General features: G+C 48.5%; 1 long non-coding RNA gene across 2 annotated transcripts in view; it reads left to right on the forward strand.

Annotated features, from left to right (window-relative positions):
• The window catches only part of LOC125108648 (uncharacterized), a 40,147-nt gene extending 34,688 nt beyond the window's left edge, over nucleotides 1-5,459 (forward strand). For both annotated transcript variants that reach the window (XR_007129983.1, XR_007129984.1), the window contains exon 3: nucleotides 43-5,459. This is a non-coding gene — a long non-coding RNA (uncharacterized LOC125108648). The remainder of the gene's footprint in view (nucleotides 1-42) is intronic.
• Nucleotides 5,460-20,441: the final 14,982 nt, after the last annotated feature.

Here is a 20,441-nt window from a genome sequence, read left to right on the forward strand (position 1 = left end):
TCCTGGGAGCGCTTCTGTGGGCTGTTTGCGTGGTTGGGCAAGCATCAGTCTCCCAGGGCCACGCGGCAGCAACGTGCCACAGACTGAGTGGCCTAAAACAACAATTTGGGTTTGCAAAAAACGTTTACTCTCTTATCGATCTGAATGCGGAAATCCACGGTCAAGGTGTTGGCGGAGCCAGTCTCCCTCCAGAGGCTTCGGGGAGGAATCCTGCATTGCTTCCTGTGGCTTCCCTGCGGCCCCGGGTGCTCCTTGGCTTGGGGCCGTGCCCGCTCTTGCATCTTCACGGCCTCCTGCCACTTCGCGCTGTCTTGCCCTCTTGGGAGGACGCTTATCCTTGGATTCAGGGCCTACCCACGTGGTCCAGGATGATCTCCTCTTGAGCTCGTGACCCTAATTACATCCCCCCAAGACCCTTTTTCCAAATAAGGTAGCACTCACGGGCTCCTCGTGCGCGTTTCGGAGTGGGGGGCACCATTCAACCTTCTACAGTCAGTAAGATCGATTTTCCCCCATCCAGTGGGAGCTTCTTGAGAATAGAAACTGTACGTCTTCACCCATTTCTTCAGTCATTCGTTCATCGCACAAACATCAAGGGATGCTTGCCACGTCCCAGGCCCAGGCACGGGCTACAGAGCAACCCCAGCAGGTCCCGGAGCTGACCTTGCGGCGGGGGAGGCTGACCCAGCAAGACCGGAAACACGAACGCTGTTGGAGGGGGAGTCGCCCGGGGAATGAGGGAGAGGCAAGGCCAATACGGGTGGGGTGGGGTGGGCCAGCTCTAACCAGGGAGGGCAGAAGACGTGACCCACAGGCTGGGCCCTGGATGCTGAGAAGGACCCGGTTATTCCCTCCCGCTCACTGTGGCCCTGTGTGATCTTGGGCAAGTCGCCTACTCTCTCTGTGCCTCAGTGTCCTCCTGCGTAAAGTGCCGATGGTGACAACACAGCCGGGGAGAGCCATCCTGCGGACGAGGTGAGGGAGCCAGGAGAAGCCTTCAGACAGCAGGGTTCCTAGGACCTGCTCCGGGAGCAGTAGCCAGTCCTCATGAAAGAAGACTTCAGTATTAGCGTTATTAGTGCAGAGCAAAGTGATGCACCAAACACTTTTCGTTAACAGTTTGGGGTATTTATTCTAAAAAAACGAAAAAGACTTCAAAGTAGTCATCACGCAACACTTGGAAACGTCTTGGACTTCCTTGTTTTACAGCTTAATGTTGGGTTTTGTTTGAGTTCGAGTAGGCGGTGTGAGACGTTATACTCTGCTCAGGGCTCGGGAATGCATAACCCTTGGAGCGGCCTGGCAGAAGTGCCTGTGGACTCCGGTCCCTACTCTGGGCAGAGCAAGCGGAGTCCCTGGGATTCAGCCCACGATCCAGGGACCTGCCTGGGCTGGCAGGGCTCCGGGCCTCCTACACGTCGTCGTCTCAGCAGATGGACTGAGGTCAGGCTGACATTGTCCTGGGGCGAGGACCCGAGGAGCCACCAAGAAGCCCCCCTCCCCCGCCCAGGAGCTGCTCTGACGGGGCACAGGGAGGGCCCCAGACCCCCAGGCTCTGGGCCTGCGCGTCCCCAGCGGAGCCTCCAGAATCTGTCCCTCTAGGGGGCAGTAGGGCTCCACTGAGAGACCCCATCCCCGCTCCCAGAGGCCAGGAAATGCTCCTGGCCTTAGAATCGACTCAGTGTTGAGCGCTAAGGGGGATGGCTGCACGCACTTTGCCTTGTCTGGGCCCACAGCTTCAATCTTTGCACATCAGGGTGTTGGGAGGTGGGGACGCTCACGGGGAAGGCAGTCGTTCGTGTTTCTAAACAAAAAAAAGCGGCATCCACTTAGGGGAGGATTAGGGGCTCCAGCCAGCACGCAGAGGTCACCTCCAGTGGCCGGGGGAGGTGGGTGGGTATCTCAGGCTCCGGACATTCACGTGGAGAAGGTGTGCATTTCCACGTGCATGTTTATGGCCAGACTCAGGTTTTTAGACTAAAAACGAGCCTCCGTGGCGCGTTCTCCTCCACCCACCGTGGGGAGCACCTGCTTTTCCTCCTGCTCCTCCTCCTCTTCCTCGGCAACCGAGGACAGCCCCAGGCGTGCTTTGGCGGAGCACTGAGACCCCAGACCTGAGACTCGTGGACAGCACCGTCGATGGCCCCGTGGTTCTCCGGGGGCAAGTGTGGGGGTTGTGAGCGCTCCTGCCTTGGGCGCACACAGCCCCAGGTTCGGATCCGAACTTTGCCACTCACGCTGGGTGGTCGTCAGCAGGGATCCTCCCTGACCCTCCCGCCTCGCCTGGGAGACAAGGGGAGACCTGCCTTGCAAGGTGGCTGTGATTCCCGGACCCCCTTTTGAGGACAGGATTCCTGGAACGGACTTAGCGTGGTGCCAGGCACATAGTAAATGTGACCCATGACACTGCCGGCTACCCCCCTCCCTGCTGCCACCCACCCGCCTACGAGACTCCTCCTACCCTGACCTACATTCCTGCGTGGAAAAGTTGCTCTTCTCTGTATCTTCTCTGCGTCCTGATTACAGTCTGTCTCCCCTGCTGGGCATGTAGTCAGTATCCGTATCTATCTGTTGATTACGTGAATGAATAATGGGAGCTCATAAGACAGCTCTCTGGGCCTCCATTTCCCCAGCTGTGCAAGAGGATGATGGTATTATTACAAGTCTCCGAGAGTGCTTGGGATGGATTAACGCCAGCAAGCCTGTGTGAGCGCACCTGGCCCAGGCACTCAGTAGATGCAAATTTGCTTCCTGGTTCAGATTTCAGATGTTGTCCGAGGCTTTATACTGCCAGCAAGAGACTCGCCAGCCCACCCCGCAGCCCCCAGGGGCAGCTCAGACCTGTAGGCCTTGGGCTCAGAGAGGTGCGGTCACTTGCCTGTGTAAGTGGCTGCTTCGAGCCCAGGAACAGTCTCAGCCATTCCTCTGTGTGAAACAGCCAGAGGCTGAGTCGTCAGGGGGCGGGGTGGCCCCTGGTGGGGGCACAGACCTCCTGTGGTGGCCAAGAGCAAGGACTTCAGAGGCACGAGTCCCAGCGAGGCAGTGTTCCCCACCCAGGCCCTCTGGCAGGTGGATTCACACGTGAGGCCCAGCTTCCTGTAAAGTTGGGGCTGATGCTGGCCCCTCCCTCCAAGAGCATAGTGAGAATATAACCAGCACCATAAATGGGAGGCGCTACTGTGCTGAGTTCACTGTAGAGAAAGGAGGAACAGCCCCCAAGGATGTGCCAGTCCTGGTCCCCAGAACCTCTGTATTTGTACTATGTGGGAGGAAGGGGGATTAAGGTTGCTGATGCGCTGGCCTGGTAGGGAGGGTGGCCTGGAGTAGACCCAGTGTAACCACAGGACCCTTAGCAGTGGAAGGGGGAGGCAGGGGCGTCAGTGTCGAGGGGATATGGCAAGAAAGGCTCCACCTGACATTGTCAGCTTTGAAGATGGAGGAGGGGGCCACAAGCCAAGGCATGCCGGTGGCCTCCAGAGGCTGGAAATGGCAGGAACTCTTAGAGCCTCCAGAGGGAACACAGCCTTGGCGACAGCTTGCTTTTAGCCCGGAGAGGCTTCCGCCCTCCCAGACTGTAAGCTCATCACGGTTGCTTTCAGCTGCATGTTTGTGGCGGTTGGTCACAGCGGCCCCAGGGACATCACAGAGAGGACTCCCTCTCAGGAAGAGGCTCTCACACCTGCTCAAGGGGGGCTGAGACGAGAATCCTGTCCTTCATACATGAACAGAGAACTTCAGAGTGATATGCCCCCAGAATCCATCCAGGGCAGTGGTCTGCTCCACAGGACCTCATCGGTCAGTCAGGAAATGCCGAACACGTGGTCCACCTTTTAGACAGTCATAGCATTCTGAGCTCTTCAAGGCCCTGACAAGGTCAGCAGCAGAGAGGAGAAACGGATTTCTGACTTTCACTCAGCACTTTCAAAGAGACGTACCACCAACTACATCCCCCTTAACACCGAGGAACAGCTCACAAAGCCTGTGTTCAGTGCAAGGACTGACCTCATTGAATCGATCTCTGCGACAAAAGGAGAAACTAGGGCCCAAAGAGGCGTCCGTGCCGCCAAACAGCGATGGAGCCTGGTGGCAAGAAGGGAGCGTTGGCAGCCAGAGAGCCGGTTCGCAGCCTGGCTCTGTGGAAACCAGCTGTGTGGCCTGGGGAGGCTACGTCGCCTCCCAGAGCCTCCATTTCCTCGTGTGTGACTTGGAGATAAAAGTGGCTGCTTTGCCCAACACCATGAATGACTGTCTTCATCCATCCTGAAAGCTAAAACAAGTTACTATAGACTGGCTGGCGTAGAACAACAGAAATTTCTTGCCCTTGTGGAAGCTGGAAGTCGAGACAGGGGTGTGAGGGCTCGGCCTCTGGGAGACCCTCCTCTGAGTGGCCCCTCCGCCTGAGAGCTCTTTGTAAAGGCCCTCACCCCTTCCTGAGGATTAGGCTCCACCTTCGTGACCCTGTCTCCGCCCCAAAGGCCCCACGTCACGACACCCTCATGGTGGGGGTTCGGATCCCCACGCAGGAGTCCCCACTCCATACAAGGATCCATTGCAGGGGCTGGCACGAGCCTGGTAGTCAGGGAAGAGTAAATATTACCATCTGTGTGCGTTTCCTGTTGTTGCCATAACAAATCATCATGGACTGAATGGCTTCAAACACAAATGTGTTATCTTGCGTTTCTTGGGGTCAGCAGCCCTAAAATCAAGAGGTCGGCAGGGCTGATTGCTTCTGGAGGCTCCAAGGAGAATCTTTCTTTGCCTTTTCCAGGTTCTAGAAGCTGCCCATGTTCCTCGGCGCACATGCCTATGTCCCCTGCCTCCTGTCCCTTCTTGGAGCCTGACCCTCCTGCCTCCCTCCTTTAAGGCCCCTTGTGGTTCCGTCGGGTCCACCCAGATAATCCAGGACAATCTCGGGATCTCATGGTTCCTCCGCACAGTTGCACAGTCACTTTTACCGTGTAAGGTGACACCTTCACAGGGTCCAGGATGGAGGATGTGGACATTTTGGGTGCCATCATTGAGCTGACCACATGACTCCTCTGATGCCTCCTTTCCTGGGCCTCCCTCCTCCTGCTGCTGTGGGTTCACTCTCTTCCGCTCCAGCCTGGACACCGAAGTCGTGACTGAGTTTGGATTTAGGGTTCCAGTTGGTCAAGCGGAGGAGAAAGTTTTTGTGTCTCCCCAAATACTCCTTCTCACCCCCAGACCATGTAGGTTGCCCTACAGGGTCTTCTCAGAAGACTACAGCCAAGGATTCCAGAGAAAACAGCAAATATACCCGTGCCGTTGTCAGATACAGGAGCCCCTGCCATGTGCCTGGCCTGTCTCATGCCTGTGGGCACGGACAGACAGGCCTTGCTCTCAAGGACTGACTTCCTTATGGGGAAGACAGGGGAGAGATCAGATGACAGGCACTAGACCAAAACATGAAGGACCATGGACCATGGAGATGGAGGGTGGCAGAGGGGTGGCAGGTAGCCATACTGGCCTGGGGAGGTGGGAGGAGCTGAAGCTGAAGCCTGGGGTTCTAGGTTCAGCAACAGGACAGATGGTGGTGTCATTTTCTGGGAGGGGTTCACAGGAGAAGCCCATCTTGCAGGCATGGGGGAGATGTTGAATTCCATTCTGGCCGTGACAGAATGACAGTGTGAAGGGCCAAAGTGATGTCCACATGGGGCATCAGTGGTAAGGGACGATCCGAGCTGGAGCAAATGGACGCAGGCATTGCTGGTCTCAGGATGGGACTCAAAGCTGTGGGGTCCCTATGGCGGGAAGATAAGGATCTGGGGTTGGAGCCTGGGGAGCCCTTGTTTTAGCTGTAGAGGAAGAGGGGTCGGAGGGCAGGAGCCGGGGAAATGGCTGGGTGGGGCATGGGTGTCCTGAAAACCCGGGGGAAAGGGACAGGTTCACCTGGCGGAGAGAACTCAACAGTGTGAAACGTGGCGGAGAAGTCCAGGAAGAGAAGGCTCGAGAAGACTCCATTTGATTCGGCCCGAGAAGGGCGCTGGTCGCCTTGGTCTCAGCAGAGTGGTGGGGGCAGCAGCTGAGGAGAGAGCAGAAGAGGAAATAGGAACAGGACACGTCAAACTCTTCTTAGACCCATGGCTGGGAAGGATGTGAGAGAGCCAGGCCAGTGGCAAGAGACAGCCACAGGGTCAATGGTGTTTCTGTTTTTGTTTCTGGTTTGACAGGGGACACTTCGCTTGTGTAGAGGTGGCCTGCTGGAAGCCAGAAGGGAGAGCATGAGGGTAAAAGGGTAGGGTTGAGCCCAGGGGAGGGAGGGTGGAACCGGGGCCAGGGCAGCCCTCCTGGGAAGAAGGACCACGGTGGGGACAGGGAAACCCCCAGCGTTTGTGGGGTTGGGGGAAATCCTTGGGCTGGTCCTGTGTGCAGCAAACACAGCCCCCCCTGCCCCGGATTCCATGCATTCCACCCCCTGGGACAGGTGTGGGCAGGACCTCATCATGGCAGCCCCAGGAGCCCCATAAATGGGTCATCCCAGGGCTTCAAATCCCAGAGCGACTGGGTCTGATCTGAGCCTTCAAACCAGTGTCCGGCCGCTGAATGATGGGTTGAGGACGCTTGAGGATCCGGAGGCAAATGTGCAGGCCCAGCAGCCTCACACCCATCTGCTTTGTGGGGGTGCTGGTGGAAATGTCCCTCATGACACAGAATATTCTATGGGGTGGTATGTTTCAAGGATATAAAGCACAACTTCCAGGGAATAAACCGGGCTTGGACCCTGACTCCCAACCAACAAGCTCTGTGACTTCAGGCTGGTGACTAGACCTCTCTGTGTGTGTTATTCATTGCTGTATAAGAAATTGCCTCAAAACTTAGCAGTTTAGGGCCGCCTGGGGGCTCAGTCGGTTAAACGTCCACCTTTGGCTCAGGTCATGATCTCAGGGTCCTGGGATAGAGCCCCACATCAGGCTCCCTGCTCAGCAGGAGCCTGCTTCTCCCTCTCCCTCAGCCCTCCTCATACTCCCCCCCCCTCCCCCCGGGCCGCGCTCTCTCTTTCTCTCAAATAAATAAATAAAATAAGATAAAAACAAAAACAAAAAGCAGCTTAGAACAGCATGTTTATCATCTTAGAGTTTCTGAGAGTTGGGAATCTGGGAGCAGCGTAGCTGGGTCCCCTACTCAGGGTTTGTCATGGGGCTGGGCTCCAGGTGTCCGCCAGGGCCAGAGTCCCCTCCAGGTCCCATGGGGCACCATCAGCTGCTGTTGGCAGGGTTCGGTTCTTCATGGGGCTGTTGACTGAGGGCCTCAGTTTCTCTCTGTGGGGTTCCAAGGAGGCTTCGTCCAAGCAGGCAGGTGGGTTGTCGAGCCTGGAATGCAGGGGCGGGATCGAGGCACGTATAAATCTGAGAGTCTTGTGCACTTAAGTAGTATCTAAAACCATGAAATTGGATGAGGTCACCAAGGAAATGCGTGCCAATAGAAAAGGGGGGTATTCAAATGCTTGGGAGATGAGAAGGAACCAGCAACAGAAGGGAGAAGTGGGGGGGCGGTTGGGGGGGTGCATAAGGGAAACAGCAAGACGAGAGTGCTCAGCTGGCCAGTGAGGCTAGTGGATCCAGGGGGATGGTGCTGGGCAGGTGGCCACTGGGTTTAATGGTGACCTGGGAGTCGCTGGTGACTTGGACCAGTTGGTGTCAGGGATGTCAAAGCTGGTGGGAGTGAGCTGGAGAGAGACTGGTGGGGAGGGGTGTGGGAGTAAGTGGACATGCCCTGTGTCTCAAGGAGTTCTGCTGCGAAGGAAATCAGAAGGCTAGAGCTGAACGGGATTGTGAAGCCAACCATTATTTTTAAAGGAGGAGAAATGATTGCGCGTTTGTATTCTGATCAGAATTATCTAGGGTGAAGGGAAAGAAACTGATGGGACCCAGGAAGGCATGAGAGTGCTGGGTGATGTCCTGGGAAGGCGGGAGGGAGTAGAGGCCTGGCCTCAGACAGTGAGGAGCAGGACAGTTCCCAGGAGTGTCACTGAGCAGGGGCTCACAGCAGCTCCTTCTGGCTGCTCCCATCCCCCTCAAGGTATAGGGTCCCTGGGAGACAGGAAGGGCGGGGGAGGTGCTGACGGTTGAAGGGTGGGGGGAGGTCGGGAAGGTGTGAAGGCTCCTCCAGCAGAGCTGACAGCTTCGGATGAGGAGCAGGGGACTCGGGGATCCCAGCCCTGGCAGAGGTCACAGCCGGCACGCAGGGACAGTACGCTTGTGCTTTGCTGTAGCACGTTCATGGGCACAGAGGAAACAGCGCTGGGTTTAACCAGCACAGGTAAGTTGATGACGCTTGGCCTTGAGACTGAAGCTGGGAAAGGGGAGGAGGAAGCAGATCAAGGGGAAGGCAACAGGGAAAGGTTGTAGGGGCAGAGGATTGTTGGTGGCAGGTGGGATGTAGGGATATTGGAGTCAGGTGCGAGAGAGGGAGGAGACAGGGTCAGAGTGAGGTGCTGGAAATTGGAGGGCGGAGCGACTGTGACTGGTGATCTCAGGGTCAGTGTGATGGTTCTGCGTGACATCCCAGGACCCTGATAGAAATGCAGGTTCTCTGGCCCACCCCAGACCTGCTGCCTCAGAATCTCTGGGGATGGGACCGGCGATCTGTGTTTGAACAAGGTCCCAGGGTTTTCAGATAAACACGAAAATTTGAGAACCTCAGCTCTAGGGTATGATGGCTGAAGAGGGGGACAGATCACAGGACCAGAAGAATTTAAGAAACTGAGAAGTCGGATGAGAAAAAGATCCTTCAACAGATGCTAAAATTGCCCAAAAAATTAAGCCAAGAGTAGAAGCAGAAGAAAGTTCTCTGACCCCGGAGCTAAAGTCACCAGGAAATGAGGACATTGCCTGGGGGTAGAGTAAGGAAGGTGACTACATGCCGATCCCAGTGATGGAAAGGCTGCCCGCCAGACAACAGTCCCCCTGACGTCCACCTCGCAGTCCCCAGCACCTGGGGTGACGCCGTGCGCGCTACAGGTGTGAGCACTACTCTCGGGCTGGGGAGAGTTGCTTGCACTTTCCCAGTGTAATCACCAGGGTCCTTCAAGAGGGAGGCCGAGGTCAAGGGTGAGGGTATGTGATCTCCGGCTTGGAAGATGGAACGGGCCCCAGGCCAGGAGGCGGATTCTCCCCCTCGAGCCTCCAGAAAGAACAAGGCTCTGTGGACACCTCAGTTTTAGCCCAGGGAGACCGCTTGGGATTTCTGACTCTGGAACCATAAGTTAATTTGAGTTGTGTCAAGCCACTCTGGTTTGTGATCATTTGTCACGGGTCGCTGAGGGGAAGGGGGCCTCGGCCGTGGGGCGTCTTCAGTTAGGGCAGAAACACCAGGCACGCGTGCGCCGAGAGACGGAGGATGTGGGGGTTTTGTTTGGGGCTGGCCGTGAGATGCCGACAGCGAGGCAGCAGCAGTGTTTTGGGAGCTGGGGGGCAAAAGGTGGGGTGTGCAGGGCCTCGTGGGGGCCAGCGAGTGGGACAGAGGGGGCTGGCTTGCCCCTGACATCAACAGGGACGCAGGACCAAAAAGATGTGTGCTGAGGATGAGGCCATGGGGGGTGGGAGATGGGAAGGGGGTTCTGGGACCGTCGCCACAATGCTCCGAGGGGGCCTGGACCCACTCAGGGCAGTGCTGGTCCCCGTCAGGGCCCCTGAGGGTTGCCCAGGACGTTGGCTTGAGAAGGACTTTCTGCAAGGCCTGCTGTGCCCAGAGGGACCCTGGCCCCTCTGCCCCTTTCGGGGGAAGGGACAAGATGTAGGACAGGGCACGGCCCGGCACAGGTGTTTCTGCGCCGCAGCCTCTCGTGTTTGCACAATCTAAGGTAGCAAGCAGGACGCTCTGTCTGCGTCTGCCTGCCTCAGACCCTCCCGTGACTCACCTTGTCCGACAGACGCCCCGGCAAAGTCCTGTTTCACATTTGGCTGGTAAATGGCAGTGGGCCAGCCGCCCTGCTCTTGTCTGTCCCTGAGGAGCTGTCGAGCCCAGCAGCAAGCCCTTTACAGGCAAGAAGGCGGCTGGTGGCCGCAGAATGCCAGAAGGCAGATACCAGCCTGGCAGGCTCCAGGATTCGAGGGAATAATGGTCTTTATTGGCGTCCGCAGCCAGGAGAACTGGCTCTTTCTAGAAGATGGGCTGGAACACACTGGTGTGTAATTAGAAGTGAACACACCGAGCCATGTGGGACAGAAGAAAGGTCTCTCTTGAGTCAGATTAATAATAATTTTAAAAATTATTAAATAGTAGGAAACAATTTTTCATGCATTCCAGACAAGTCCGATGTTCTAAATGTCCCCTGCATATGTGAAATTCAGACATGTTTATTCATTCAGCACGCCATTCCGGAGGGCCTGTCGAATGCGGGGTCTAGGTGTGTGGCATCACACAAAGACCGTCCTTGCACTAGTGGAATTGACAGGTGTACAAGACAGACTGTAAGCAAACAAGGAAGGGGTTGTGCAAACAGGAACATGAAGGGGTCGTGACGGGCGTGTGTGTCAATCCCACATTATCTGGGGGTCAGGGAAGTCCTGTGAAGAGGAGAGATTTGCTCAGAGACCTGAAGAATGAGGGAGAGTCCGGTCCATGACCCTCTGGGGGTCAGAACATTTGAGATCCTGGGAGAACAGAGGAGGCTGGAGAAAAGTTTTTGTCTATGCAAGGATTAGAAGAGAGTCAGAGGGTTTAGCCAGAGGGCAAGTCTGGAGAAGTGGTTGGCAGGGAAGATCGCTGGAAGTCTTGCCAGCAATCTGGATCTTTCTAAATGCACAGGAGGCGCTTGGTCCCATGACTGGCAGGACACCAGGGCTCTTGCAGTGTCTCAGACCCAAGTGGTCAAGTTGTCTGTTCCAGGTTTGAAATTAAAATAAGGAAGTGGTGTCAGCAAAATGGCACATAGGAGCTTTTTACCCTCCTTCTCCCACAGAGCATTGATTTTTTTCCCCCCAGCTTTATTTAAGTGTAACTGACAAATAAAATTGTAACCTAAAGTTACAAGGTAACTTGTAGGGATTCTCCCTTCTAGTTAATTAACACACCCCATCACTTCACATACTGACCTTTTCCTGAGTCGGAGAACATCTGGGTTGTCCTCTCTTAGTAAATTTCAGGTCTACAGCAGTGTTGCCAACCATCACATGGTTGTACGTTAGACCCCAGAACGTACTCTCCTCACAGCTGAAAGTCTGTACCCTTTGACCAGCTTCTCCCTATTTTTCCTGGCCCCTGGTAACCACTTTTCTATTGTCTCTTTGAGCTGGACTCTTCTAGATTCCACATAGAAGTGAAACCATGTAGTAGTCTTTTCATGTCTTTCCATGTGTGCCTACCTTCACTTAACATCCTGCCATTCAGCTCCATGTTGCTGCACACAGCACGATAGCTTTCCTTCTCGTGGCAGAATAATATTCCACTGTGTGTAGACACCCCTCTCCTTTGTCCATTCATCCACGGACTGATGCTTCGGTGGTTTCTGTATCCTAGATACTGGGGAAATTGCTGCGGTGAACGTGGGAATGTAGGTCTCTTTCATTTCCTTTGGATCTATACCAGAAGGGGGATGGCTGGGTCACCTGGTAATTCTATCTCTAAGTTTTCAAGGAAACTCCGTACTGTTTTCCACAGTGGGTGCACCAGCTTCCAACCCCACCAACAGGGTGTGAGGTTCCCCTTGCTTCCTCACCAGGGCTTCTCTCTTGGCTTTTCCATCACTGCCATCCGAACAGGTAGGTATGAAGTAAGGTCCCCCCATTGGTTATAATTTGCATTTCCCTGATGGCACGTGATGCTGAATGCCTTTTCATGGACCCGTTGACCAGGTCCATGTGTACTTTGGAAAAACATCTTATTTAGTTACTCTGCCCATTTTTAAAACTGGATCATTTGGTGGTTTTGCTGTTGTGTAAGGAGTTCTTCATGCATTTTGAATATTAACCCCTTGTTAGATTTCCAAATATTTTTCTCCCATTCTGGAAGTTGCCTTTTCATTTTCTTGATGGTTTCCTTTGCTGTGTGGGAGCTCTTTTAGTTTGATGTAGCCCCATTTGATGTTTCTTTTCTTCTTCTTTTTCTCCTTTTGCGCTTGTTCCTTGTGCTTCTGGTGTCAAAATAAAAAAAAATCTTCACCAAGACTGATGTCAAGGAGCTTACTGCCTATATTTTCTTCTACGAGTTCCGTGTTTTCAGGTCTTATGTTAAGGCTCTAATCCATTTTTAAAATTTTTTTAAAATTAAAAAAAATTTTAAAGATTTTATTTATCTGACAGCGCCAAGTAGGCAGAGTGGCAGGCAGAGAGAAAGGGAGAAGCAGGCTCCTGGCTGAGCAGAAAGCCCCATGCGGGGCTCAATCCCAGGACCCTGGGATCATGACCTGAGCTGATGGCAGCCGTTTAATGACTGAGCCACCCAGGCGCCCCTCTAAGCCTCTTCTGAATTGATTTTTGTGTGTAAAATGTGGTTCCAGTTTCATTCTTTTGCATGTGGCTGTCCGGTTTCTCCAGCACCATTTATTAGAGGGACTATCCTTTTCCCGTTGTCTATTCTTGGCTCCTTTGTTGTAAATTAGACAGCCATGTATGCATGGCTTTTCTTCTGGACTCTCTCTGTTCTCTTTCACTGATCTTAGGTCTGTTTTACGCCAGTACCGCACTGTTTTAATTACTATAGCTTTGTGATGTAAGTTAAATCAGAAAGTGTGATGCCTACAGCTTTGTTCGTCTTGCTCAAGATTGCTGGGGCTAACTGGGGTCTTTTGTGGCTCCACACAAATCTTAGGATTCTTTTTTATTTCTGTGAAAACTACCACTGGAATTTTGAGAGGGTTTAAGTCTGTAGATCGCTTTTTGTAGAATAGACTTGGGATATTGTTCTATTTATTTGTGTCCTCTTCAAATTCTTTCACCAGTAATTTCTAGTTTTCGGTATATAGATCTTTTACCTCTTTGGTTAAATTCATTCCTAGGTATTTTATTCTTTTAGGGTGAATTTCTCTTTCAGACAGTTTGTTAGTGTATAGAAATGTGATTGACTTTTGTATAATGAATTTTGTATCCTGTAACTTCACTGAATTTATTCTAACAGTTTTTTGGTGGAATCTTTAAGATGTTCTATATATGGAATATCCTCTGCAAACAGAAACATTATATCTGATAATGAAATACAAAGGATCATAAGGGACTACTGTACACAAATATACATCAATATATTGGGTAATCTAGAAGAAATGGATGAATTTCCAGAAACATACAATCTGTCAGGACTGAGTCCTGAAGAAAAAGGAAATCTGAAAAGACCAATTACTGATTTAGTCTCCTTACTAGTAATTAAAAATCTCCCAACAAAGAAAAACCCAGCACTAGATGGCATTACTGGTGAATTCTTTCAAACATTTAAAGAGGAACTAGTGCCAGTCCTTCTCAAGGTCTTCAAAAAAAAATTGTAGAGTAAGGAGTATTTCCAAATTAATTTTATTTTTATTTTTTTAAAGAATTTATTTATTTATTTGACAGAGATCACAAGTAGGCAGAGAGGCAGGCAGAGAGAGGGGGAAGCAGGCTACCCGCCGAGCAGTGAGCCCAATGTGGGGCTCGATCCAAGGACCCTGAGATCATGACCTGAGCTGAAGGCAGAGGCTTAACCCACTGAGCCACCCAGGCGCCCCCAAATTCATTTTATGAGGCCCGCATTCCTCTGCCACAAAAGCCAGACCAAGGACCCTGCAAGAAAAGGCAACTATGGGCTAATATCTCTCATGGACATAGATGTAAAAATCCTCAACAAAATACTACCAAACTGAATTCAACAGCACATCCAAAGAATTCTACACCATCATCAAATGGGATTTTTCCCTGGGATGCAAGGATATTTCTGTATACACAAATCTATAAACATGATAAACTCCTTTAACAAAATGAGGGATGAGAATTAAATTCTCCATCTCCACAAATGCACAAAAAGCATTTGACAAAATTATCCTAATGATACAAACTCCCAACAAATTAGGTACAGAAGGAATGTACTTCTCATTCAGCTTGTTAAAGGCTCTATGTGACAAGCCTACAGCTAACCTCCTACTCCGCAATGAAAAGATGAAGGCTTTTCCTCTTAAATTAGGAAAAAGACAAGGATGTGCAATCTGATCTTCTATTTACCACAGTACTAGAATTCCTTGCCAGAGCTATTAAGCAAGAAAAAAAGATACAAAAGGCATCCAAATTAGAAAGGGAGAGTAAAATTGTCTGTGTGCAGATGACTCAAAAAAAAAAAAGTATAAGAATAAATGAATTCAGCAAAATTGCAGGATACAAAATTAACAAAAGTCAGTTATGTTTCTATACATGAACAATGAACTATCTAAGAAAGAAACTAAGAAAATGATAACCTCAAAAAGAATAAAATACTTAGGAGTAAATTGAACCAGGAAGGTTAAAGATCTGTACACTGGAAACTAGAAAACATTGAGAGACACTGAAGACAACCCAAATAAATGGACAGATACCCCATGCACATGAATTAGAAGAATTGTTAAATTTTCCATGCTATGTAAAGTGATCTACAGATCCAAAGTAAGCCCTAAGTGTCCACCAATGGACAAATGGTTACGGAAAATGTGGCACATATACACAAGAGAGCATGATTCTCATAACTGAAAGGTATCTATGAGGTGATGTGTGTGTGTGTGTGTTAAATGGCTTGATTTTGGGGAGTCGCTTCAGTGTTTGCCTATATCAAGATACCATGTTGTAGACCTTAAATACATAGAATTCTTATTTGTCAACCATACCTCTAGACACTTGGCAAAAACCTGAAACACAAGGGAATCCCTTAGAAGGCTTTAAGCGAGGGTGGGACACCTGAATTCTCTTTTAGCTGAGTCTGGCTGTTGTGTGGTCCCTGAGGACAGGAGTGGGCCCAGGCAGCACTCAGGCGGGCAGAAGATCATGGTGGTCCAGAGGGCGTGAAACCACGAGTAATTGCCGAGATGGACGAACCACAATTTGCTGATGTGTGAGCCTTGGGGACAGTGAGGGATTCAGGATCACTCCTGGGGTTTGGACTGCAGAATGCTTGGGTAGTTGCCACAGACGGATGGGGAAGCCTGGGTGTACTTGGAAGGCCTAGGGGTGGGGAGAGAGGAGACTGGGAACTGGGAAGGTCCGGAGGCACTTTGAACTAGAAATGGCTCATGGCTAGCAAAGTGGAGAAGTCACAAGGGCCATTGCGGAGGAGTCTGGGGAGGGCATAGGTGAGGGTAAACTCTGGTGCTGAGGTTGTCCTGTGAATGCTTTCCCTTGAGAGCCGTCCTGAGCGCAACTGCAGAGGACTCTTGATCAGATCCCAGCTACCCTCTGACACTTTGAGCACCAGCAGCAGTGGTTGTGGGGGTGTTCGCTGGGAAGTCCCAGCAGGAACTTGTGGAAGGCCACCATCTCCCAGGCCCTAGAGAATGGTCATGACCAGGTTGTCCTTGTACTTCATGTCTGAAGTTCATTGTACTTTGTGTGCAGAGTTTCAGGGTTTGGAATTTCTAGTGAACCAAGAAATCCTGGGCTAAGGCAAAGGTTTCCATGTCTTTGGTGATAACTCCACATTGGGCCATTTACCAACTTCGACTTCTGAGTTCTACCAGGATTGGGGGGATGAAGGAAGGGACTGCGTACAATTTTAGAGTGGATAGCCCTTTTTAGAGAAAGTTTGGTCCAATCTTGTTCAGCAAATAGGCCTCCTGTAGTTCAATCAGCTACCCAGGCTCCTCAAACAAAAATGACTTTGCTTTCATTTCTTTTTTCCTTTTTAAAATTTTTAAACTTAATTCCCACATAGGTAACATACCATGTTTATATTAGTTTCAGGTATATAATGTAGTGATTCAACAGTTCCGCACGTTACTCAGTGCTCATAACCGTACTCTTAATCCCCTTCACCTGTTTCATCCATTCCCCCACCCACCTCCCCTCTAGTGACTGATTTCACTTAGCAGTACACTCTCCAGATCTATCTATGTTGTTACAAATGGCAAGATTTCATTATTTTTTTATGGCTGAGTAATATTCCATCATGTATGTACAACACATCTTTAGCCATTCATCTGTCGATGGACACTTGGGCTGCTTCCATAATCTGGCTATTGTAGATAATGCTACAATAAATATATGGGTTCAAATATCTTTTTGAATAAGCGTTTTCTTTTTTTTTTTTTTTTTTTTTTTTAAAGATTTTATTTATTTATTTCACACAGAGAGATCACAAATAGGCAGAGAGGCAGGCAGAGAGAGAGAGAGAGAGAGAGAGAGGAGGAAGCAGGTTCTCCGTTGAGCAGAGAGCCCGATGCGGGACTCGATCCCAGGACCCTGAGATCATGACCTGAGCCGAAGGCAGCGGCTTAACCCACTGAGCCACCCAGGCGCCCGAATAAGCGTTTTCATTGTCTTTGGGTAAATACCCAGTAGTGTGATTATTGAGCTGTAAGGTAATTCTATTTTTAATATTTTGAGGAAACTCCATACTGTTTTCTGGAGTGACTGTACCAGTTTGCATTCCCACCAACAAGACACAAGGGTTCCTATTTCTCCACATCCACCCCGAACTTTGTTGTTTCCTGTCTTTAAAAATTTTAGCTATTCTGACAGTTGTGAGGTGATAGCTCATTGTAGTTTTGATCTACATTTTCCTGATGATTTATTAATGATGTTGAACTTCTTTTTATGTGTCTTTTGGCCATCTGTATGTCTTGGAGAAATGGCTGTTTGTATCTTCTGCCCATTTTTTTTTTTTTTAAAGATTTTATCTATTTATTTGACAGAGAGAAATCACAAGTAAGCAGAGAGGCAGGCAGAGAGAGAGGAGGAAGCAGGCTCCCTGCTGAGCAGAAAGCCCGATGCGGGGCTCGAACCCAGGACCTGGGATCATGACCTGAGCCGAAGGCAGCGGCTTAACCCACTGAGCCACCCAGGCGCCCCTCTTCTGCCCATTTTTAATTGGATTATTTGGGTTTTTTGGTGTGGTGTTGTATAAGTCCTTTATATATATAAAGTATTTATATATATATACTATATATATATTAATCCTTTCTTGGCTGTGTCCTTTCCAAATACATCCTCCCATTCAGTAGGTTGTCTGTTAGTTTTATTGATAGTTTCCGTTGCTGTACAGAAGCTTTTTATTTTGATGGAATCCCAATAGTTTATTTTTGCTTTGATTTCCCCTGCCTTGGGAGACATATCTAGAAAAACATTCCTACAGTCAATGTCAGGAAAATCACTGGCTGTGGTGGTTTCAGGTTTCACATTTAGGTCCTTGATCCCATTTTGAGTTTACTTTTGTGTATGATGTGAGAAAGTGGTCCAGTTTCAGTCTTTTGCATGGAGCTGTCCAGTTTCCCAGCACCATTTATTGAAGAGCCTGTCTTTTCCCCATGGCATATTTGTACCTCCTTTGCCAAGGATTAATTGACCATATAATCATGGGTATATTTCTGGACTCTCTATTCTGTTCCATTCATCTATGTGTCTCTTTTTCTGCCAGTACCATACTATTTTGGTTACTACAGCTTTGTAGCATATTTTGAAACCTAGGATTTTGATACCTAGTTTTGTTCTTTTTCAAGATTGTTTTGGCTATTTGGGGTCTTTTGTGGTTCTGTACAAATTTTAGGATTACTTGTGCTAGTTCTGTGGGAAAATGCTCTTGGTATTTTGATAGGGATTTCATTAAATCTGTAGACTGCTTTGGGTAGTATGGACATTTTAACAGTATTTATTCTTCCAATCCCAGTATTTTGTCCTCCAATTTGTGTCATCTTCAATTTCTTTCACCCATGTTTCATACCTGTCGAGTACAAATATTTCACCTCCTTGGTTAAATTTATTCCTAGGTATTTTATTATTTTTGGTGCAATTGTAAGTGGGATTGTTCTCTGAATTTCTCTGTGCTACTTCATCATTAGTGTGTAGAAATGTGGTGGATTTATGTATATTGGTTTTGTATCCTGCAGCCTTACTGGATTCATTTATCAGTTCTAGTAGTTTTTTGGTATCTTTAGGGTTTTCTCTATATAGTATCATGTCATCTTCAAACAGTGAAAGTTTGGGGCACCTGTGTGGCTCAGTGGGTCAAAGCCTCTGCCTTCGGCTCAGGTCATGATCCCACATCGGGCTCTCTGCTCTGCGGGGAGCCTGCTTCCTCTTCTCTCTCTCTGCCTGCCTCTCTGCCTACTTGTGATCTCTGTCAAATAAATAAAATATTAAAAAAAATAAAACAGTGAAAGTTTGATTTCTTCTTTACAAGTTTGGGTGTCTTATCTCCTTTCTGTTGTCCAGTTGCTGTGGCTAGGACTTCCAGTATTATGCTGAATAAAAGTGGTGAGAGTGGACATCTCTTTGTCTTCTGATCTTAGAGGAAAAACAATTTTTCACCATTGAGGATGATGGTCACTGTGGGTTTTTCATATAAGGCCTTTATTATGTTGAGATATGTTCCCTCTTGAATGGATTTTGTATTTTGTCAAATGCCTTTTCTGCATCTAATGAAATGATCATGTTTTTTTTTAATCCTTTCTCTTGCTGATGTGATGTACCACATTGAATTGCAAATATTGAACTACGCTTGCATCCCAGGAATAAATACCACGTGATTATGGTGAATGCTTTTTTTTTTTTTTTAATGTATTGTTGGATTTAGTTTGCCAACATTTTGTTGAGGATTTTTGCCTCTATCTTCATCAGAGATATTGACCTATAGTTCTCTTTTTCTGTAGTGTCTTTCTGGTTTGGGTATCGGGGTGATGCTGGTCCCAGAATGAATTTAGAAGCTTTCCTTCCTTTTTTGTTTTTTGGAATCGTTTGAGAATAGGAATATTTTTGGAATAGTTTGAGAATAAATAGTTCTTTAACTCTTTGGTAGAATTCACCTGTGAAGCCATCTGGTCCTGGGCTTTTGTTTGTTGAAAGTTTGTTGTTGTTTATTTGTGGATTTTGGGGTCTGTTTTAGGGTGAGAGCGAGCGAGAGAGAGAACACAAGAGAGAGCAAGAACAGGGAAGCGCATAGGCAGAGGGAGAGAGATAATCTTAAGCAGGTTCCACACCAAGCATGGAGCCCCACTCGAGGCTCAGTCTCATGACCCTGAGATCATGACCTGAACCAAAATCAAGAGTCTGAGCCACCCAGGTGCCCCTTGTTGGGAATTTTTGATTACTGATTCAATTTCATTGCTGGTAACTGGTCTGTTCAAATTTTCTATTTCTTCCTGCTTTAGTTTTGGGAAGTTATATGTTTCTAGGAAGTTATTCATTTCTTCTAGGTTGTCCAAGTTGTGGGCCTATAATTTCTCATCATTTTCTCATATAATTTTCTCTGTATATGTATAGTGTTGGTGGTTCTTTCTCCTCTTTCATTTCTGCTTTTGTTTGAGTCCTCCCTCTCTCTTTTTTAAATGAGTCTGGCTAAAGTTTCTATTTTAGTAATCTTTTCAAAGAATGAGCTGGTTTCATTGATTGTTGTTTTAGTTTCTATTTTGTTTATTTCTGCTCTAATCTTTAATATTTTCTTCTACTGGTTTTGGGTTTTGTTTTTTTGTTTTGTTTTATTTTTTGTTTTTTGTTTTTCTAGCTTCTTTACATGTAAGGCTAGGTTGTGTATTTGAGATTTTTCTCCCTTCTTGAAGTAGACTTGTATTGCTATAAACTTCTCTCTTAGAACAGCTTTTGCTGTACCCCAAAGATATTGGCCCATTGTGTTTTCATTTTTGTCTCCATGTATTCTTTTATTTCCTCTTTTGATATCTTGGTTGATCCATTCATCATTTAGTAGTCTGTTACTTAACCTCCATGTCTTTTGTAGTTTTTCCCAGATTTTTTCTTATGGTTGATTTCTAGTTTCATGGCATTGTGGTGAGAAAAGATGCTTGGTATTACTTTGATCTTTTCGAATTTGTTGAGACTTGTTTTGTGGCCCAGTATGTGATCTATTCTGGAGAACACTTGAAAAGAATGTGTACCCTGCTGTTTTAGGATGAAATGTTCTGAATATATCTGTTAGAGCCATCTGTCCAATATGTCATTCAAAACCACTATTTCCTTACTGATTTTCTGTTTGGATGATCTATCCATTGTTGTAAGTGGGGTGTTAAAGTCCCCTACTATTATTGTATTACTATTGATTACTTCGTTTGTAATTAACTGCTTTATGTAATTGGGTGGTCCCATGTTGGGTGGATAAATATTTACAATTGTTATATCTTCTTGTTGGTTTGTCTCCTATATGATTATATAGTGTCTTTCTTTGTCTCTTGTTACAGTCTTTGTTTTAAAGTCATTTTGTCCAATATAAGCATTGCTTCCTTGGCTTTCCACTTCCATTTGCATGATACATACTTTTCCATTTCTTCGATTTCAATCTGCAGATGTCATTAGGTCTGCAATGAGTCTCTTGTAGGCAACATACAAATG

The sequence above is a fragment of the Lutra lutra genome, chromosome 9 (genome assembly GCF_902655055.1).
Source record: "Lutra lutra chromosome 9, mLutLut1.2, whole genome shotgun sequence".
Taxonomy (NCBI): domain Eukaryota; kingdom Metazoa; phylum Chordata; class Mammalia; order Carnivora; family Mustelidae; genus Lutra; species Lutra lutra.